General features: G+C 42.0%; 1 long non-coding RNA gene across 2 annotated transcripts in view; it reads right to left on the reverse strand.

The window, feature by feature from the left end:
• Positions 1-334: 334 nt before the first annotated feature.
• The window catches only part of LOC309348766, a 28,620-nt gene continuing 5,591 nt past the window's right edge, over positions 335-23,363 (reverse strand). Inside the window, exons 2-3 of one of the 2 annotated variants that reach the window (XR_014159542.1) lie at positions 15,398-15,577; positions 335-450 (exon numbers count right to left, since the gene is read on the reverse strand). This is a non-coding gene — a long non-coding RNA (uncharacterized lncRNA). Of the gene's footprint in view, positions 451-15,307; positions 15,578-23,363 lie in introns of those variants that run through there. The other variant, XR_014159543.1, reaches the window with a different exon arrangement.

Below are 23,363 nucleotides of genomic sequence, written 5' to 3' on the forward strand. Positions count from 1 at the left end.
TTGAAGACGATTCAGAAACTTCAACTGGTACATAAATATGGCCACTTGATTGCTCTTTTGGGGACAGATGGTAGGATCATATTGTGATACTGTAGCAGTTGCACTGGTTACCAGTATGTTTTCAGGCCCTATTCAAAGAGTAGCAAACCACAAAAATTGTTGAGCTTTTTTTTTCTTTTTTTGGTTGTTTGCTTTTTCCATTGTGTTACCTCCGGTTTTTCCCTGACATTTTGCCGGCATTTTTACACCCGAAAACCAGGACATGTCACGATTTTCCTTGACGTATGGCACTCGGGTCTTGCTTGAAGGCTTCCCATATGCATCTGGTTGCCTCTGGTTGGATAATTGAAAGCAGGATGCTAGGCTGGATGGGCCTTTGACCTGATCCAACAGAGCTCTTATGGATTCTTATGGATCACCTTCATCCATGTGTCCATGCATATTGTCCTGCTGTTAAGAGCAGAAGGACTGGTAAACAATAGAGACAAGTCCTTTCTAGTTGTGGTACCTATTTTAATGGAACCCCCTCCCAAGGACTATGTGGCTGGTCACATCAGTGCTAGTCTTCAAAAAGGCCTTGAAGACTATCTGTTTTAGCTGGGTTTTAATATATATATATAGCTTTAGATTTTTAATCTGCTGGTTGTTTCATACATCCAAGTCTAAAAAGAGGCACAAAATGAAGTTGATTAATCTGTTGTTATTGCCTGTTGGCTGGCATTGAGACTGGTGTTTGGATGAGACATTATTGAATTATACTTTTATTTCAGTATACCACCTTGAAAGGGCATTGCCATGTAAGGTGGCAGATCTTTTAAATATATGCATGCAAACAAAAATAGTGATGGTGGCGCCAAGTTATGAGGAGCCTTTGAGCATGATGGACCACCTCCTCCTCGCTGTTGCTGCTATCCGTTAGCTCCATCTCCCAATCCACACAGCACTCCAGATGGGAGAGAGCAAGGGGAGTGAAGGTTCTGCTCATTTCAGTTGCTTACAGGTGACAAATGAACTGGCAGCAGGGCAAGGAGGCTGACCCCTGATGCCATCCCTTGGATGGAAAATGAAAAACTATTAATACACAACTGCAGTCATTGGTTAGGCTGTGTTCACAAGCAAAGAGCCAGTTCATGTCCTGAAGACGTGTACCTGTGGTTCTTCTGGAACTGTACCTGACAATAGCGGAGGCTTGCAAGTATTTGAATGTTTCTCCACATTAAAAACACAGAAACAGTTTGATATACAGTCAAACCTTGGTTGTCGAACTTAATCCATTCTGGAAGTCCATTCAGCTTCCGAAATATTAGACAACCGAGGCGCAACTTCTGATTGGCTGCAGGAGCTTCCTGCACTAAAGTGGTAGCCGCGTGGGATGCTTAACTTCTGAAAAACATTCAAAAACCGGAACACTTCTGGGTTTTCGGCATTCGGGAGCCAAAACGTATGGTAACGGAGGCGTTCAGGAGCCAAGGTTTGACTGTAACCCTCCTCGCCAATATGCTAACTTTCCATGGGCAGGGAGTTTGTGTTATGCAAAAAGCATTTGGCCATATCTCCCCTGCAATTTGAGGTGGTGCAGTCACAGCAGAACCATGTCACTTTGGATATTTTCAAAGTAGAAAAGCTATATACAAATATTTTGAATAAAATAATTGATTCCTAAGTTTTCTGACTGTATAGACTCAAGTTCACAAAAAATCATGTTATCCATTTATGTGCAGTTATCACTTGATACCATGATTGTGTGAAATTTTTAGAGTCAGTCATCACACCACATGATGAATTGTCATAAACAATTTCAATTACACTTCAGTAAATTGCCTAATACTTGAAGGTGAAACCTATGTGCAGATATTTTTTTGAGACAGTACTCACCGGTATAGAATAACAGCACTTCTTTTTGCTGCCCATGGCAGCCATTTTGTGCTGGAACCCACAGCACTATTATCAATATATGAGTATTGGCATAGTTTTTTTTACCAAACAAAGCACTGCCCATGTGACAAGTTTGGCTACATTTCATCATATGGTGACCATTATATAAATTCCAAGTGTGAATTCGCCTTGACAATGGCATGTTGGTTATTAAGTGTTGGCTCAACAAAACTGAGCCTTCTGCACTTCTAGTCTAATTCTTAACAACTCCACAGTACATGTGGAACACATATCAGGTATAAATAAATGATTCTGCATTCCTTCCTGATAACATATTCCCATGCAGAGCTCAAAATTAGAGGGAATATGAAGTGTTCTATTAATTGCATGAATGTTGATTTGTTAAAATTGTGCACTAATTGGCAAGATCTGTGTGTGGTAGGCTTCCTCAATATGTGTTAGATTATATTAACGTAACCTTATGTCCTGAATATCAGACATTAAGCATTTTGTAAGAGTAATTGTTAACTTGCATATAATTGGCTGATGCAGATTACCAGTATAAACCAAAAGTGACAAGATGGAGGTGTAGCAGGAAGAGGTAGAGCTGATGTGAAGGAACAGAAGTGTAATTTTCAGTCAAATCCTGCTTTTTTTGCAGGGCCTTGACATTATGCGCTTAATAGGGGTGAGTGAAGATGTTGGTTAAAAAAGAACCCCTCAAAAAACCTAGTACTGGAGGACAATTTTAATTGTTTAAATTTCTAATCCGTGGACACCACTCTGTAGTCTTGAAGGAGTTAATAATATTTACCAAATTAAAATTGTGTGTGTGTTGCTTATTCCTCATTGACAGTTTACAAACTCTGCAAAACTGGAAATAGTGTCCTGGTTTGAGAACTTTACCTCAGTCTAAGAACAAAATCCGAACATTGGAAGGGCACCAGCGGTGGGAGGTCTCGTTAGGGAAAGCGCGCCTTGGTTTAAGAACGGTTTCGGTTTGAGAACAAACTTCCGGAACGGATTAAGTTCATAAACCAAGTTACCACTTTAAACACTGAAGGATTTGGTTTTAATTATTGGTGGCCACTCTCATGTTGTTGTAAATCAAGGAGGGGGCGGGTCTTATGAACCCCTCCAGATATTGCCAGACCACAACTCCAACCATTCCATTGGCCATACAGACTGGGGCTATTGGCAGCTGAAGTCCAAGAACATGCCCAGGGTAATAGACACCCTATCCATGAGTCACTCATTTTTGTGTGATGTCTACTTTGGGCTGAAGTCACCTACATTGCTATGTGTCCATTTACAGACCTTGAATGAATCAAACTAGATGTATATGTGAATATGCCCCCATCCCACTCTGTAATCTCTCTGTGTGTGCAAGTACACACTCTTTGTCCTTATTTTCATTCATTTATTTCACTGAAGAAACTGAATGCCATAAAAGCAGGTAAGGAGAAAGAAGGTCTGTGGAGGAGGCAGGAAGCAGGCACCAAAAAGCATGATTCAAATGTTTCTCATTTCTGTACTTCATGCAAAAAAAAAAAAGTTTAACCTCTGTCAAAAGCTTTAATAAAATATAAATAACAAGGAAGAGCTTTAAGTGGAGAATGTTGAGGCAACAGCAGTGTAATTTAGGAAACCCCATCAAACTTGGTCGTCCTGAAAACTGCAGCAAATATAGCAGAAAGCCAGACCCCCCCCCCTTTGCAAGCATCCCATATGTTGACATTGAATCAAACAGTGCATAAACTATACTTGAGTTTTAATTAAAAGGAAAACTGATAAATTACTAAGATTCTGGTGTTCTCGAGATGGCTATCTGTTATAAAAACTCATTTTTGTGTCTAACGTGCTATCTCTAGCATATGAAATGGTTTCTGGATTAATTTTTATCATAAATGGAAATTATGCCATAAATACATGTATATCATTAAAAAACATTTTCTCCTAGTTCTTACCAAGCAAAAACAATAAGATTAGCAAAAACTATAGCACATCACAGTGCACGGAAGTTTAGGAATTGAGGTGACCATCAGATGCTTATGGAAAAATTAGCAATTAACAAAAAATTAACCAGAAGGAAATTGCCTGCTAATTTTTTTTTAAGAAACAAAGGTTAATCTAAAATGACTACCAGCCCTTGAAAGGTTAACTGTCAGATTAAATAACAGGGACAAAGAGTGGTCACTGGGTACCTGGGGGAATGAAGCATTGAACTTACTCCAGTTCACATAATTTACAAAGAGATTAGCTCCTTTATGTCTCTTGTAAACTTGTGCAAAGAAGGTCTTACATTCCACAGAACCTAGCAAACACCAGGCCCCAATTGGTCATGGGAGATTCTGAGCTAAATGGTAAATGTTTCCAGCAATGTAAAAGTAAATTAGAGAACAGGAAAAGTTATTACTCTGGAGATTGTAGGACTTAGGGGAATAATAAAAATCAGGTTACCCTAATTTCCTTTGAAAAACTAAATATATACAGGTCGTTATTGCCTTTAATAGGCAGACCTGAAAAGTGCAAAATTCAGTGCTGAGCTAAAACTTTTGGGAGGAGGGGAATCCCAAACCACGATTGAGGGGAATGACAAGAGGTAAAATGTGGTCTTGCTTAATGTGTGGCTTGGACATTGAACATAAACGAAACATATATCCCAGTGTACTACCAACACTTTGGAACTTCTCAGGATGTGGGATGTGTTTAGAAGTACTAAGTGCAAAATTCAATAAACGAACGAGGTGCATTATTGAGCTTTTGTGGGCTACTGGAGTGACTTCTTGCACTGTTGTGGTTTTATTTTATTTTATTAAGTATATCTAGAATGTGCAGATTCATTCGAGCACTGAGCCTGATGTACGAGACCTAAATGAGCACCTTAGCACTCCAGTCCTGGCACACTCGCTACTGCTCTGCAGATATTAAAAAGCTTTAATGTAATGTAATTTTATTTTGAGACGCAGGATTGAAGTGTGCGTGCGATCAAAATAATCATTACCCTTTGCCAGGGTCAAAACCTAAAGGCAATCTCATTTATCTAGGACAGGACCTCCAAAATATTAATCCATGAGCCATAGGAGTTACTTAGGGATACAGCAAAGTCTGCAGGATTTGTGCTTTCACGAGGAACCCATTGGTTTTCAAAGTGTAGACCCATTCATAGACACCAGGAAGATGCCGAGCTGGCACATAGTTGCACTGCAGTACACTTCTCCATGGCTTCAAGGCTTTGTTCGGCAGCTCCAGTGTCCAACAGAAGTTCCAACGTGGACACATAGCTTGATGTCACACACCTAGATAACCTGGAAGACTTTACTGTGCCATCAAACAACCACAGGTTCATTACTTTTTGAGAAGATTCTGAAATTGCATTTCCCCCTAATTTTCTCTAAATCTCATTGTGTGGAAAGATGGTGTTTTCCCCCTCCTCTTGTATGGATGCAGGGTTTTATTAGTCCACCTGCAATGAGAAACTAACTTTTAAACATTTGTATAACCCGTTCGTATGATGCTACAATAGTGAGATGTGGCACGAACGCCATAGCGCCAATGTAATAGGCCTGCAGTGCCTGGGTGCTGGGACCAGATCCCTTTTCCTCTAGGCCACTGGCCCACGAGCAACGGCCCTGAGCCCTCTTCAGACATTCTGTATTAGTGCTAAGCCAACACATGAAGGGGCTGTGAGGATTAGTGTGCCAGCTCTGACCTTGTCTGTGCTCTCATCACTTTATGTGATCCCTCCAGGATCTTCTGAAGCAGGGATCCTTCTGGAGGCTCCCCCTACATTTTAAAGACCTGGAAAAGCAAGGGTTTTAAAATGCACAAGGAGCCTCTGCAAGTATAGGACCCCTCCCCTTCAAACTTGTGGAGGGCAACTGGAATGGTGACAGGGTGGAATTAGCACCTCTCCATGCCCCCCCACCCTCGCATGTGGTTATTTAACCTTCATACATAACCTGTAGAGGGTTATAGTTTTGCTATACACCAGTGTGGTGTAGTGGTTAAGAGCGATAGACTCGTAATCTGGTGAACCGGGTTTGCGTCTCCACTCCTCCACATGCAGCTGCTGGGTGACCTTGGGCTAGTCACACTTCCTTGAGGTCTCTCAGCCCCACTCACCTCACAGAGTGTTTGTTGTGGGGAAGGAAGGGAAAGGAGAATGTTAGCCGCTTTGAGACTCCTTCGGGTAGTGATAAAGAAGGAGATCAAATCCAAACTCCTCCTCCTCCTCCTCCTATTTATCTTAGAGCTAGGCCAGAGTAGCCAGAGTCAAGGACTTGTGCTTGCACAATAACTTTCCTCACTCTCCTCCTACTGCAGGCACCCCACATCCTCTGGAAAGCAGCTCCAAAGGGTTTGGAAAACCTCCAGAACATATGTAGAAGGTACACCAGGTGGAGGAGAATGGGGAAATTTCCGTTGTGCAAGCAGAAAGACTTGCACTTAGGGGGCGGGTGAAAATTCCCCCCAAGGACTGTGGGAAATTTACCTGAGTACAGCAGACTCCACCCTCTTCTTCCTTGCATAACTTTCTGTGGTTTTGTGTATGGCAGTGGCAGCAGCAGAAGAGCATTTTTTTTAAAAAAAATAACAACTATTGATTTTTTTCAAAAATGAAGGGGTGGAAGGAAGCCATTGTGACAGGGTAACCCGCCCCCAATCTTTGAGTAACTTTCCCCCATATGCCTCTGAGGTCTCCCTTCAACCACTTTCAGCCAACCTCACTGCCGCCCTGGCCAATCCTGCATTGTAGAGGGTAGGACTAGATTGCTCTTGGTTTTCCTTCCAACTCTACAGTTCTAGGATTTTAACCTCCAGATTCTTACTAGGAGACTTTCGGTTCAGTGTTACCTTAAATATGTTAAATGACCGACCCTATTCCCCCCCCCCCCGCAACACAAAATGCAGCGAGACTGTTCCAGAATCACACAATGTGTAGCTTTTTAATTTTTATTGCCACGAATAAATTGTATCCAGGGAACGAGCTAATGAAAATGTGAAGGCAAGATACGTCCTCCCTCTCCCTCCTTGTTTGCTTCCAAATAGTCCACTCCCACATACGTAGGTCACTTGGAATTAATTTGTCTACATCCTGGATGGCACGTGGTCAGAGGGAGGGATGGGTGAACTGGAAGGGGGGGAGGATAAAAGCCTGGGATCTTCTCTGAAGGAATGTGACAGGGCATGGGAATCACAGCATCACGGTGACCACTTGAGCGTATTTTGGCTTGTCTTAAAACAAAACCTCAAAGAAAAAAGAAAAGCACCACTGGACCTCCCCGATGCATATCAGTCCCACTTATCAGACTACCTATCGGCAATTGAATGCTTGAGAAACAGTGTGTGGGTTTTAAAACAGTGCCCCAGGCTTTGAAGGCCCTCTCTCAAGAACAGCTTGTCAGTTGACTTCCAGTAGTCTACAGTGACCTCGGCAACAACCCAGTGTCCTGTTACAGCTCATTTCAATAATTAAACAGCTCAGAGATGGCAGAGTTTTCTGACTGTTGAGAGCAAAACCAGTGCTCTAGGTTCCTTCCACCCACACTGGGAAATCAGAACTGTTTGCTTTTCATTATATTAGCTGGTGACTATTAGCGCTATTTCACAACCGGCTAAAGAAATGTTTGCAAACAGGGGGTGGGTGGGGGCAAAGAGGCACTGGCAACCCGTAAAAGCAGTTCATTTCTTTCTTATGGTCTTTCAAAGAGCAGGACCAGGTGCCAGCAAAGTCATATGTCTGAAATTTCGAGTCCTATAAAGGCAGCCTCAAACGGCAGAGTTGCTCTTCCAAGGAAATGAATAGCTCTCCCATCTGGAGAATAATTAGAATCATCAGGTTGGAAAGGTCCAGAAGGCCATTGGGTGCACGGTGGCCGTTGAGTAAGGCAGGTCTGGGTTCGCATCACCCAACCGATGCAATCCACAGCAAAGAGCCAGGAGAGGAAGATGCACTGCTTAAGGGTGTTTGCAGAACACATGTCTCAGGCAAGTGAGGCATGCCACACACTCGCAGGGAAGACTTAAGAAAAGGAAAGAAAACCACAGCACTCAGGGGTAATAACCGTAATGTGGTTAGGAAATGGCTATTAGGCATTAAGCAAATTTTTGGTTAATCTTCTCAAAGGCCTTTTTATTGACTACAACTCTACTCCACCCCTCATTCTGTTTTAAATTTCTGATGCCCCAAAGGAAGGAAAAAGAAAATCTGAAAGCTCTATATTTTGGGGGGGGGGGAGGGAGGGAGAGGGAAAGGAGATACATTCCCTTTCTGACCCATTATCCCAAACTTCTTGTTGGCATCCGTCTGTCTCAAGAAACAATGGAGAAGTGTGCCTTTGGGGGTGAAGTCAAACTGTTGGAAGGTTGCAGCATCTGCTGTTTCTGTAGAGACCAGTATGGGAGATAGATGTTTAGTTGGGGCAGATGAAGGCATCTGGTTGTGCTGCTGCAGATGGTATTTCTTCTCTATAAGCTCCTCCCAGTGTGGTCATTCCTCCTCTGGTCACTGCTATGAATACACGACCTGACTGCCTGTCTCCAGTCATCTGTCTGCAATGGATTCTCACACGGTGGGTTGATGTTTGCATCATGTCATGTTTGCAGATATCTTTGTAACACAGAGTATATGGTCGCCAATGCTGATACATGGAGTGCTGGTGATGTCTTGACCCAGGATGCTGTTTTTTGTCAGGCCGATGGTAAGGCCGAACGCCCTGCAGGCTTGGACAAAATGGTTGATGAGTCTCTGTAGAGCTACTTTGGAGTGTCAAGGTTGCATCATCTGATAGCAACATCTCTTGGATAAGGACCCACCACACTTTAGTCTTGTTCTGGTCTGTTCATCCACAACGAGGCATCAAAACAGTATAGATAATAGTTGTGACAATACGTTTATGATAACTGAAATTTGTCGGACTATCAATTTTGGTCACGGAGATATTTGAAGCAATGCAAAACTCCCAAACATGTTTGCCAGCTAGCTGTTTCACAAACCCTTCACTCTGAAAAGCTGTTATCTATCTCTAACCTGGAATAGCAGAAGAGGAAGGAGATGTGTTTGGGAGGGACAATCTGTGGGCTAAACTATTTGATGAACTGGACTTCAGCCAGGCACAAAAAATAAGCCTAGAATTTGTTTTTTCTTCTTCTATTGGTAAAAATTACAGCTTCGCTTGAGGGGGATTTCTAAATCAAGGAAATGGCATGAGTTGAACCCCACTCCCTCATGCCACAATCTTAATCTGAAGTGGACTGCTCCCATGGATGCTACTGGAAAATGTTTTAAAGAGACAGAGATGCATTTATGAATCTCCATCATATGTGTACTTTTCCACTGAACTGACCATAGAGAGAAGAAGTGGCAGGAGAAAAAGTTCAAGTAATTGCCTGGAAGTTTCTGCAAGAGATGGGGAGATGAAAGAGCTGACCATGTCAGGGATGGAGAACCTTGGACCCTTCAGATGTTTCTGGACTACAAGTCCCATAATCCCTGGCTATTGGCCATGGAGGCTGGGATGAATGGCAGTGGAAGTTCTGAAACATCTGGTGGTCCACTGGTTTCCTATCCCTGGTGCTGGTGAAGTGCCCATGGTCTAGCAATGACTGAATAGGAGCAGAAGACAAAAGAGAGTTTGAACAGAAAACAACAACAAAGCAAAGCAAAAAAACTAGTAAGAGAACTCTTTGTGTGGAGAAAAGGGTTTGCATGAAAAAGAACAGAACTTTCTGTTCATCAAAACCAGTGGACACATCCAGCTGTTCTGAGAGAACAAATTAAGAGAGGGCAGAAGTTGAAATGTGGTGGCAGGAGAATAATTTGGAATTAATCAGCCTAACTGTGGTTGCTTAAGAATTTATGGAAAAAATAGGTGACATCATCAGAATGCACAAATAGATTAAATGCTGCTGTGTTACAAGGTAAACGTGCAGTCTGAAACCATTTGTAGCCCTGGCTGCAAAACCCTAACAAATCTGTCTGTCTGTCTGTCTGTCTGTATCTATCTATCTATCTATCATCATCTATCTATCTATCTATCTATCTATCTATCTATCTATCTATCTATCTATCTATCTATCATCTATCTATCTATATCTATCTATCTATCTATCTATCTATCTATCTATCTATCTATCTATCATCTATCTAATCTATATCTATCATCTATCTATCTATCTCTATTTATCTATTTGCAGGTAGGTTGAGGAAGGTTAGTGGTTTCCTCCCATTTCCCTTCTTCTCCTCTTAGGTCCCTTGCTTTAGTCTAATGTTAGCTCCCCTTGTAACCATAGACCTGATTTCATGAGGAGACAAGTGGTTGGATGCTGAACAAGCAACAGGCTTGAGTGGGAGAGAGGAAGAAGAGGCAGCTGAGGAGGAGGTGGGGCTGAGGCTGTAGCACATTCACAGGAGTCTGCTTGACCTACTGCAGCAGATATTATCACTCCGGCTCTGGGGGAAAAAATCCTAGAGCCATGCAGCCCTGCATTCCTAATCCGTAACATGGGTTAGGGGACTTGGGTAGAGCAGTGGTTTAAACCACTAAGCCTCTTGGGCTTGCTGATTGGAACGTCAGCGGTTCGAATCCCCGCAATGGGGTGAGCTCCTGTTCCTCTGTTCCAGCTTCCGGCAACCTAGAAGTTTGAAAGCATGCCAGTGCAAGTAGATAATTAGGTACCACTGTGGCAGGAAGGTAAACAGTGTTTCCGTGCGCACTGGCACTTGTCATGGTGTTCCATTGTGCCAGAAATGGTTTAGTCATGCTGGCCACATGACCTGGAAAGCTGTCTGTGGACAAACACCGACTCCCTTAGTCTGAAAAGCGAGATGATCGCCACACGCCATAGTCACCTTTGACTGGACTTAACCATCCAGGGGTGCTTTATATACCTACCTTTAATCCGTAACACCACTGGACCTTAGCCATGCTACAGCCATGTTGGATGAGGACAGCATGAAAATGAAAAAGAATGCTAGGACTGAAAACTTTCTATTAGATACTTCACCCTGCTTGAAATAAACATGTAGCTTGGAATACAATTCGGCTTCCATAGAACAAATCAGTCTCTCATTCAAAAGGGAAAATTCACACAAAAAAATAATCCTCAAAAACTATGAAGCAAAATCAATGTTATCCTGTAATATATAAACTTGTCATTCATCTGAGCCAAAAATCTGATCTCAGTTCAGCCACTATGAATCCAGCCAAAAAAATGAAAGTCCTTTTAGAGCTATACTTCTGCCATCAAGGTAGAGAATGAACAAACTTCCCTTACATTACAGTCCAGAAATCCTTCTCAGCATGTCCATTTTTTGTGTGGGAGAGAAGAGAAGTAAAGTCAAGATGAAATATTGGGAGTCACTCATCCTTTCCAGGTGTACATGTGCCAAGTAGTGCAATAATGATAGACTCCCAGCATTACAAAATAATGAAGAAATGTTTCAGTTTGGGAACTATGTCCCGTTTCTGTTGCATTCCTTATAGCAGTAATAAAACTTGTCACTCCTTTGGCCTCTTTGAACACAATGGGCAGCAATACCAAGGAGATGTGGAAAGCAGCTGAGGAAGCAGTTTACACCAGAAGCCTTAAATCCTGCTGTTGAGGAAAGTCTACTCTGCATGTAGAGAATTTGGGAGTGCTTTCTTCACATGGCTTATATGGTTGTGATTCTCCCGAAAGCCTCTCATTTAAAAAATGCAAGAAGGGTATGTCCTAAAACGAGAACTCTTTACTTGCTTTAGTTTCCAGTGTCATAAACTACAAGCAAATTCATTTTTGGTGAATTATTGTTCCAAGCGCTTGGAATCAGCCACGCTGGGCTTTGCAATCAACTGATCTTTCTGGAATCCTCAACAATCCCAGTTTGCATGTCAACACAGACCTGAGGAAAGCTAAAAACATGAGTTTCTGATTCTGCTTCCCCAGCCTCTACAGGACATATTTCAGATCATCCGAGGCTCAGGACAGCAAAAATCCACAACCGCCTCTTGGTCAGAGGAAGTGAAGCACACTGTTCAAGCGCACTGCTGCTTTCCCCATTTCTGGGCACAGTACTGATTGATTTCTGGTGCCAATAATGGTTTCTTGGAAATTATAGGAATCTGTATACCAACCCAAGGGTGCTGGAATGCCACCAGTCCATCAGCGGGTTAAAGTTTGCCAAGAATGATACCTCACACTATAGTTGTTTAAAACCTGAGGCAAGGAACCCTTCTGAGACTGTTTTATTAGAACTTTTTTCAGATGCCAAAAGTGAAAGAGGTGATGTTAAAAGCAGCTCAAACTCTAAACTAGTTTGCCATTTTGGCAATGTGCATGTTTGTGAGTAAGCACTGTCAGAGGGCCAATTCTGAAAAAATAAAAAGTTTTTTTCTACCCTCCACAGGAGTGCTTCATTCCCACGGAGTAACACACATGGCTGTAAATCCACATGTATCTTTCAGGAATCTTCCATAAGCAGGAAACAGCAGGAGCCCAGTTTCCCGCTTTCCAAACCTTCTTTAAGAATCCATCTGGACTCTCAGGCTTTGCTAGCCCTGGCATTTCCTGCAAGCTTCTCCCCATAGGAATTATTCCAACAGAAATCCTGGGGAGAAACACATTATGTCGGGGGCAGTTTCAAGAACTTAACCAAGTGGCTGCCCTACACTTATTTCCCAAGAATGACCAGTTTTCCAACACATTGAATTGGCTATGATGAGGTCAACCGCATTTCTGCTAACAGTATCCAACTTTCAATATACGTGTGCCTGTTATTAGCTGTAGATCAATAGCTGGTGAGACATTTCTATGCTAGCTCTTAGTGTGGAACAAATCTCAGGAATACAGACTCCCGTAGTGGGCCTTTAGTCATGCCAAGAACTGGGGCCAGATGAAGAATATTCATGTGAGGAGACCCAGGGGTAGTGGAGGAATAATTTTCCCCAGGTGCTTCTTATTATGATCATCATCATCATCATTTAGAGATACTCTTTAAAAGAATGAGCTCTGTCTGTAAAAAGCACTTGAGGTTATTTCTGCCTGTTCAACTGTACTTTTGCAAAAATTGCACATGACAGATAATATTATGTGGGCTCTGCATATGATGAAACCAAGCATTTACCCTTCTCTTTATGTTGAAAGGAAAAGCGAAATAACTGGGAGCTTTTGTCCTCCCTCACACTTTGTTGTGAGTCCAAAAAAGGGAAAAGATACCTGGGCTAGGATTTACTAAGCATTCCTCCATTAAAGAAGCAGCTTGTTCACACTAATAAAACAATTTTCAGATGTAAAACATTTCATATATAGCATTCCATTTGACCAACCACTAAATTCTTCAGAGAAAAATGAGTCCCTATTCTGTCTGCTTGTTTCACTGACAGATTCCTGTTGTCCAAGGTAGCCCCTTTATTGTAAAACCATGTAGTCATTTTTATTCTGGAAGAGTGTTCTTTCATCTTGAAAAGCTTCAGCCTAAAGAGGCCTGAACAGTGCTACAAGGTTCCTGCTTCAACCTGCCTGGAGCTGATCAGGATTATTCATTTTAGGAGCATTATGTAACAGATTCCACGGCCATGGAATTAATCTAGGTTTGCAAATAGCCACTTGCCTATGACGGGCTTCCAGGCAATTAAATAGGAAAGCTCTTCAAGAGCCACAAAAAACTGAAGATCAGTGTGTGTGGACAAGGAGGAAAGTTTTTTGTTCTTTTAAAAAATGGGCTAGTAACTGTGAGTTGTTATTTGCAAGGCTGCATTAGACATTCAGGACCAATCTGCTTTTGTTCCATTCAACTTCCTTCTTATTATAACGTAAAGAAGAAAAGCTGACTGTGAGCTGCATTTGAAGGATTTTGCTATTCAGTACCTTACGCCTGGAGTTAATTACTGTCCCATACCACCCAGTGTTTATTCTCCTCTCACCTTCAGTCTCTTCATGGCCTAAAGGGAATAGCAGAAACTTGCCTGATTAAGGTTTGTTTTGATACTTGTAAGTTAATATTCAGATGCTAAGCCACGAAAGGGGAAGAGGGACATCCCAAGAGGATTTTCTTATTACAGCTGTCAGTTGAGAAACCTATTGGGTGTGGGGGGGTGTATGTTAGTGCATGCACGAACACACGTGTGTCCTAACAACTACCTTTCCACAATTGAATGTTTGCTGGTGGTACTTGAGAAGATCAGTAAGGAGTACAGTTGCCAGACTGTGATATTCTCTAACGCCATACACATAGACAGACATGTCTCTTTGTGTTTGTTTTGGTGTGTGTGTGTGTGTGTATGCAGGTCTGACTTTGCCTTTTCCAGAGCACATGGACAGATCCTTCCAGAAGTTATGCTCAACGTGTGTATGGAGTGGAATCAAGAGCAGGGGCCATGATCCTACTACAGCTCTGCACATCTTAACTGGAAAATGTGTAGAGTTGTTATGTTAAAAACATGTACTAAATGATATCTGAAATGTAGTACACTAACTTGCGTGGTTTGCTATTTCATGCTTCTCCCAATGTTTTGTTTTATTTTTGGTATGCCAGTACATAACACGAAAATACAGAGGGATTAAATAACTACACATTTCAACAATTACATTCCTTTTGTATTAGAAACGAAGCTGCAAGCTACACCCTAGCTGGTAAAATGGAAGGTGGGTGGCAGACTGTATTGTCAGATTTGCTATGTAACACACAGGACTCCTTCCCTGTCTTCCTGCTTTTTCTCCATTGCCATTGCCATACTTATTCAGTGAAAAAGGTGCATGTGAAAACCATTATGCATTGACCCTGGTTGTATAATTGAAACCCCATGTAAAATTGAGAAATTGGCTGTGAATGTGGGGCATTGCGCATCAGATTTTACACACATACTACCCACTCAAATAGCATGCAAATCTGGGGATGCCCAGCTACTTCAGAGGATAGTTACAGAGGGTGCAGAGGAAAGAAAGGTGCAGTCTCTCTCTCAACCCCACAATCCCATGCTTAGGACAGCAATCCGCACAAGTATATTATCCTATCTGGTCCATTGTAGTAAAGAAAACTATACTATTGGGGCTCTGAAATAGTGGCTTGGAGTTGGAGGAAGATTCTTAAGTAGTGCCTTACATGAAGTTTGAACTGCAACTCCCATCAGCCCTATCCGGCATGGCCAATGGTCAGGGGATGATGGGAGTTGTAGTTTAAAGCATGTGGAAGGTATCAAGTTGGGGAAGTCAACCCTAGCATATGGCATTCAGAAGTATGCTGTCTCTGCTTTTGGAGATTACATTCAGCTGTTCTGGCTAACAGCAGCAAATAGATCTGACTTCCTCAACCTAGTGTCCTCCACATGTTGGACCACAGCTCTTACCAGTCCTGGTCAGCATGGCCAACTGTCAAAGGTGATAAGACTTGTAGTTCAAAACATCAGCAGGACACCAAAACTTCAGGCTGAGGGAGGCTGTAACAGACCTATGCTGTCTGAATTTGTTTAATCTCCTTTAATCTGAGCTAGGTTTCTGGGGGCATCTGGGCAAGTTACTCTCATTGCCCACTCAAGCCTACCTTCACTCAAAAGAAAGAGCACCCAACAGCTGATTTGCACTGCAGGAATGCTTTCACTTCATAATTTGATTCTGAAGTTTTGATTTCACAGCTTCAGTCCTTTCTTGGCAGTGGTGACAGTGGAACAAATGTTTTGCAGTAGTATCTGTATCCTTGTTTGGAATGCTTTCAGAAGAGATCCTGTGAGAAGTCCGAGGGGGGGGGGATGGGAAGACATTAGTCTATATTTAGTACTGGAGCTGTGCAGAAGTGGACTCTCAAAAGTCTCCATCCTATTTGCAGGCAAAGAATCGGCAGGCACCATATCACCAAATTCTCCAGCCCTACCTGGAAAAACTGGGGGTTGAACTTGGGACCTTCTGCATGCAAGCAGATGCTCTACCATAGAGCTATAACCTGTTTCAAAATGCTAAAGTCCTAGTTCCATATGCTAAAGTCTGCAATAGGAGGACAGAATGTGACAGAATGGCTGAGCATGGACGCTGGAAGGGAAAGGACTTCTAGTGCAAAGTTCACCTTTGCTCCACAGTACTGTCACACAGGCCAGAATTCACATTAACATAACTTTCCTGTACTAGGTTGAGGCACTTGATTTTGGGCAGGAAGAAGGATAAAAATTCCCTGTGTTAGTCTGTTCCCTTCACAGACGCCAACTCTATAGGGCTGAGGGGTCTTCAGCCCCCTCCATGTCTGTTAGGCCAGGGCTGAGGGGCCTCCTTCCAACTATCAGCTTCCTCCTGATGTGACAGTCACACATGCTGAGGGGGCAGAGGAGGCCGAGCACGGGCCTCTTGAGTTGGAGGCAACCATATACCTGAACCCCCAAAGCCTGGAGTGGCGGCAAAAGGAAAGCTCCCCTTCCTGTCAATGCTGCTGTGGCATCTCTGCCTCTGCCGCACCTCCCAGTCCAGCCTCCGGGGCAGGGTGAGTGGGGACTACAAGTCCCATCATGCCTCGCCCCAGTCTGCCCCTTCTACCGAGCTCACTTCCTCCAGGGCCAGTCACGCTCAGCCTCCTCCCGCTTTCGGCATCCTCCCAATGCAACACGTGTTATAGGTGCATGCCGGGGTTCCCCAATGTTGGGCACAACTCGGCACCTCTGGTTCCCTTACAGCTTTATCCTCCATACCCAGTCATACTTTTCATGGCTTCCCATTCTTCCTGCTAGAAGAAGTGTTTGTGTTTGGGCGGTATCCATTGTTTCAGGTTGGTTTGCAGGAAAACCAGGAACCAAATTGGACAACTCGTGTGTGCAGGAAGAGATGTTTGCTTTCCCGTTTACAGATATGGTGCATCAGTCAGTCTGTGCTGTTCACGGTTATGCCAGCCATGGGAATCCTGAACCAGGCTTGGCCTGTTACTTAACGTGAGCATGATTTATGGGCTTACAAGGTCCAAATTAAGATACCCTAGCCTAGCATCAATGCCAGCACAAGGGCCAATGTGGAAGTTCCCTGAAACTAGTTTATGGCAGGAAAAGTGTGTGTGTGTGTGTGTGTGTATGAAATCCTTCTCAAAGTTACTTGTGGTTGTTTTCACTCCATGCAAATGTGAGCACACAACATGAATTATTCCAAAAACAGAAAAGAACAGCATTAAAAGAATGGAGCCATCAGGGAAAAGTCAAATCCAGGACACAACTAAGAGCAGCCACAGAAGGCAGGGAGTAACATCAACAGCAACATATTAACAGGGAAATTGGGTTATTTCAAAGGGAATAGGAAATGAAAAACTGACCTAAAATATTTCTCAACTACAAGAAATTATTTTGGAATTGGACTTCTACTCAGGATTTTGTAGAAATTGATCAAGATTTTTCGTAGTCAATTTCTTCACATGTGTGAGTCTTTGGCACTGTTAAAGCTAAGGTTGAAGACACCCCTCTATTAATCTACATTAACTCGTTATTGGCTTTTGTGCAGATGCTGCTGCTGATTAGGCTGGTGGCTGAAGTAACTTATTTGGCTCCCCCGTTTCTGCAATGGGAAGCTGATGGCACTGTACTGTTTTAATGACTCTGCTGCTTCCACCCATGGTACTTCACAGTTGACGGAAGACTCCATCAGAGGCAGAGATTGCATTACTCTAGACTGCTTTGGCCTGCTTGTAGCAGTTGTGTTGGTTGCAGAAGTGGCCACTGGAGAGGACAGTGGTTGGCCTCTCTCGTAGTAAAAAGGAGACCAATTGGGTTGATCTCCTTTCTGGTTTGGAGCTTGCCTCTTGGTGGGAATGTCTTGCCCACATGAGGTTTGATTACATTCTCAATCAAAGGACTGAAAGACTGAAAGGAAGCCATGCTGATCTATTGAGGTCCACCAACCTCAGTTATGTATACAAAAGAGGGATCTTATAGTTTCACCTGCTTAGTTTGCATATTGGGAAGAAACAAGCTGTGCCACAAGGGGGAAAAAATCTGTTGGGAAGGTTGCTACTGCTCACTGGAAGGCAAGGAGGGGGGCAGCGGCAAGGTCAATGCTGTGTAAATACAGTGGCAGGAGTGCCAGAGTGGCACCACCAGTGTGTTTGCACCACATTGATTTCACTGCTGCCTCACTCCTTCTCTCCAGGGGACATGACTGACCAAAGTGGTGCCTCATTACATAGCCTGCTATTGGATTGCAGGGAGTAGCTCCATTGCTATGAGAAGCCAACAAATGCAGAATATTCTGCTGGGGGTAATTCAGCAATCATAAATTTGCTGTGCCATATTTGAAAAGGAAAATATCAATGATTTATAAATGCAGGGCAGCATTAAATTAAGTTTTATTCAAAGTTAAACCTACTGAAATTAATGGACGTTTCTGAGGGCCATTGATTTCAGTGAGTCTGAGGATAACTTTACTGAATCCCATCATAGTAGTTTAAAAACGTTGTGTTCCTGGTACTCTATTTACAGTAGGTAAATTATGTCATGTGACAAAGGTCTTTGAGAGTAGAAGCAGTAAAGTGTTGGGAAATGCTGAAAAGTGCAGATTCATTCTTCTAGCTGACTCACTCTGACTCATTCCTTATACAGACATTGTTTCAATTACAGGAAGTCACATGGAGCAAGGAAGGATAAATACATGGGCTCAGTGTGCTCTTCTTTTTACTTTGCTCTCTTCCATTATTGCTTGTACAGTGTTTGTAAAGAAGTCTGTTTGCCTCAGTAAAGTTTTTCTTTTTTACTGTGAATTTTGACTCTGTGTTTGACTTCGCTGCGCTACAGATTAATCCTTAACAGGCAAACGCAGAACATCATGTTGGTGTGGGGGGGGGGGGAGCAATATCACTGCATGTAGGATTTTGTATGAAGATTCTTTAGCCTAGGCCCTAGACAAATAGAAGATACAGTATGGATTTTGGATAGGTTCTGTGACCAAAGGGCCTATAAGTGCATAGAGGTTGCAGCAGGGCCCCAATCCTCCATCCATGCCTTTCTTCATATCAGAAGAAATAAGTGAACAGGGCTTATGTTTATATATAATGATGTACAGAAGGCAAAGGGGCTAAACTGCTCTGTTATCCTAAAAGTTCATTGCTCCCAAACAGCTTTTAGTCTAGGCTGTAGATTGCTTCTTAGCAAAACCTTCTGTGAAGTATTTGAAAAATGAAAACCAATGGGCATTTTTACATTTTAAAAAAGTTTGGATAAATGTTTGAAAGTGTTTGTATTTTCATTGCAGAATTACTTCCATAGGAGGTATGAGCACAAAAGCACCATATAAAAGCACACAAACTGTGGAATATAGAAACTATTTAACAGAGAAACCCAGACATATGTACCAGACACTACAGCTACAATTAAGGACATTACCCATTCCTCCCTCTAGATCATTGAATTAATCCTCCCCTTTAATTGGCTTGGATATAGGAGGAAATATATTATGGAATATGAGATCTGTTTCCCAAAGATGAGCCCCAAAATGTGTTTCCAGTAAAACAGATTTACAATTCTACTGTCCATCTCAAAAAGTACCACAGAACAGTGTTATCCAGTGGCCAGATGTTAACTTAAAGTGCACATTGTTTGGGGAAAAAAGCTAATTAACAACTTATTAATTGGATCGAAAGTCTGAAACTGTTGTACTTCTAGCAAATACATAATTTTCTTCAAGTATTATTAAAGCGTTTTTGTTGTACCTATTAAAGATTCTTGTCTCTAAGTTAATTTCATTATGCTAATAAGCTATCATCGTTACAGAACCTACGCTTTGATCCATGTTAATTGTCGTGATCTTCAAAGACAAAGTCACCACTTACTTTAAATGAATTTTACATCTTTTTAAAGAATCACACGGAAATTAGGGGAAGTAATTAATTTTTTATTATGTGTCTCAATATTTTTAAAGGAGGAAGTCAATGGTATTGGCTAGAATTCATTTTAACATTTAACTAGGGAAAACAGCATGAGGCAAAAAAACGTTCAGATGCAAAAGATTAAAGAAAATTTGAAACTGGGACCTAATTTGTCTTGATAAACTTTGGTGTTTAATATGCTTCTTTTGTTCTCAGTGTGAAACTGCAGGGTTTTGATTTGTATAAACTTTTTGAAGAATTAATTCTTTCTAATTTTATTCCTTTCTTTGCTTTCCTTTACAGTAAGACAGAGAAGATGACCTTCAAACCATAACACTTTAAAAGATCTACAAAACGTGCAAGGTTAAATCTATTAGTGGCCTGAGGTTAGCTATTATACACTTACAAAAAGTGTGTATTTAGTGGGTTGAAACTTTGGACATATGATAACAAAACAGGGGTGGGGAGAGAATCCTTATGGATTGTAAGTACTGCTGAGATTATCCCTCAGAACACAGAGATCATCATATGTACCAATTGGAAAAAAAAAATCTTCATTTCAGGAACTGGAACAAGAATCACAGCTGCAGTCGTAGCATATTGAGTTTGAACTAAGTGCATATAGTTTCACACATGCACACACACAGAAGCCTAGGGGAAGTAAACAAGTGTACATGCTACATTTAATTCCAAATACAGACAAGATCAAACCAAGATCTATGGTGTTTACCCCTGTCAGAAAGTGGGGGTTGAATATAGCACAATTATCCAGAGGTACATGTTTGCAAACATATCACATAACACAGATCTGAAAGGTATGGGGTTATGGATTATATATTTAAAGCATAGATATTAATATCAGTGTATAATAGCAAAAAAAAAAAAAAAAGAAAAAAGATTTGGGGCCTTTTAAAACATAAAAATCTAGGTAGAAGAGGAAAGAGTTTAAATACTTGCAAACAGTAATGAAAATCAAAAGCCAGATTACCTACTTCCAATTTAAGCTTCCTAGTAAGCATCAGGTTTAAACTGAACCTATACAAGTAGGATTTCTGCAATCCACTGGACAGGTGGTGAGCTCATTGCAAGGATTTCTCAGTATTAACATTGGACTCATTTGGGCTAACACCAGGCATCAGTGACCCTCATCTGGATTTAACACATGACCTGGCAATCCAGGGCATATTATGAGCTAACCACTATACCATCATTGTTTTTTGAAGGCATTGACTCTTTTAATATGTCTTCACGATAATTTGTGCTTTTTCTAGAAGCAAATGTTATTATATGAATGAGGTCTGTTAAGGTGACTAGACTCCCAGATGCCAGCCACAAAAGAAAATCCTCTCGGTCGTCAAAACTACAGTGGTACCTCAGGTTACTTACACTTCAGGTTACATACGCTTCAGGTTACAGACTCTGCTAACCCAGAAATAGTGCTTCAGGTTAAGAACTTTGCTTCAGGATGAGAACAGAAATCGTGCGGTGGTGGTGCGGCGGCAGCAGGAGCCCCATTAGCTAAAGTGGTGCTTCAGGTTAAGAACAGTTTCAGGTTAAGTATGGACCTCTGGAACGAATTAAGTGCTTAACCTGAGGTACCACTGTACAAGCAAGTCCTGCAACAAAATGTTTCATTATGGGGCACTCCTACAACTGGTTCTGGCCATTCATGCCCTTCTCTAGGAAACTCCAGTTCCACCCACTCCTAGTTTTCCATATTTTGCCTTCTATCCAAGAGATATTCAGCATTCAGTGCTCATTGGACCAGGGGTAGGCAACCTAAGGCCCAGGGCCGGATGTGGCCCATTTGCCTTCTAAATCTGGCCTGTGGACAGTCCCGGAATCAGTGTGTTTTTACATGAGTAGAATGTATCCTTTTATTTAAAATGCATCTCTGGGTTATTTGTGGGGCATAGGAATTCATTCATTATAATTTCCCCCCCAAAATATAGTCCGGCCCACCCCATGGTCTGAGGGACGGTGGACCAGCCCACGGCTGAAAAAGGTTGCTGACCCCTGCATTGGACCCTCTTTCCCCCTAACAATATTAGTACTTCTGCAACTTGGATTTCCCATGAGCATGCTGGCATCTGCTCTTGTTTCTCGATGCCCACCCCTGCCTATAATCCTTCCAGTACTCATTAGCTGGTAAAGGTAAAGGGACCCCTGACCATTAGGTCCAGTCATGACCGACTCTGGGGTTACAGCGCTCATCTCGCTTTATTGGCCGAGAAAGCTGGCATACATGTGGCCAGCATGACTAAGCCGCTTCTGGCGAACCAGATCAGAGCACAGAAACACCGTTTACCTTCCCGCCAGAGTGGTACCTATTCATCTACTTGCACTTTGATGTGCTTTTGAACTGCTAGGTTGGCAGGAGCAGGGACCGAGCAACAGGAGCTCACCCCGTCGTGGGGATTCGAACCGCCAACCTTCTGATCGGCAAGCCCTAGGTTCTGGGTTTAACCCACAGTGCCACCCGCATCTCTCATGTAAAATGATAACTGTGGGGATTATTTTGCTGACAGGGAAGGATTGTGTAGATCCTGAATGCCCAGCATTCTACATGTTCATCAGAACTCATGAACTGTGGCCAAGAGATACAACACACTGGGGCACCGGCACATCACATTTGTGGCTTTCTCTCTTAGGAGCGCAGCGAACCTTACGTTTGACAAGGAGTTTAGGAGATTCAGCATGGAAACAGTAAAACCAGAAAATTATGGACTCTCCTGCCCAATCTCCAACTGGTGATATTTTCAAAAAAGTTTTTTTTTTTATTTGTGGTAAGAAAATGTTCAAATACAAAATAGAACAACTCAACTATGATGAGACATACCATGTCATGGGAGATCACTCCAGAGAAGAGAACATCTAAGGTTCTCTTCTTGGGTGTGTTAAATGGCTGGGGATATTTTGATGACTTCAGATTCATGGTAGAAGTTTAAATCAGTTGCTGGAACTTCAGGGGAAAGCTGCTCTTGAATCTCTTGGGGCAGAGGCACACACTGCCAATAGGACCTGAGAGCTCAAAGGTAGCAATATTGTACCATGTGCAAATAATTACATTTTGAAATCACCACGCAAAACAAATGTGTCTTTCCCCCCCTTGCATATATCTGATCAGCTATATTTGTCAGCATGTCCGTATGTTGGTGTAGATGGTATGAGCATGCATATATAAAAACGAAAATATCTTTTCTCTCCCTGCGCTCCTTTGCTGTCCCACCCAGTAGGAGATTATGAAATGCTGGAGTTAACTGTCAGATGCTTTACTCTTCTAAAAACCTTTGCTTTTTAAACTAAATGCTTTCTTATCTTTTTAATTTAACATAGTCCCACATTTCTTCTTTGAAGTAATTTTGGGCTATCTGATAACATATAATGGAAAACATGTTTATGTCTTCAACCAGTTCATGTTGCATATTTCAAATGCTTAGAACAACAATTTTCAGAAGCTTTCATTAAGGTTAATTTTTAAAAAAAAAACTACATTAAATATGAACAGATTTTCTCACAAACAAAATGCAATGTGTATTTAACAGACTTATATTTGATAAACTACCTCATATAAATGCAAATTTTTGACTTTGTGCCAGAACCAGGTGGTACGGAAAATATTTCTATTAAACAAATAATGCTGGGTGAGCAAACTCAAAAGTTATGGTTTACTACACTAAGGAAAGAA

This window comes from Podarcis erhardii (assembly GCF_964252035.2).
Source record: "Podarcis erhardii genome assembly, chromosome: 1".
NCBI lineage: Eukaryota > Metazoa > Chordata > Lepidosauria > Squamata > Lacertidae > Podarcis > Podarcis erhardii.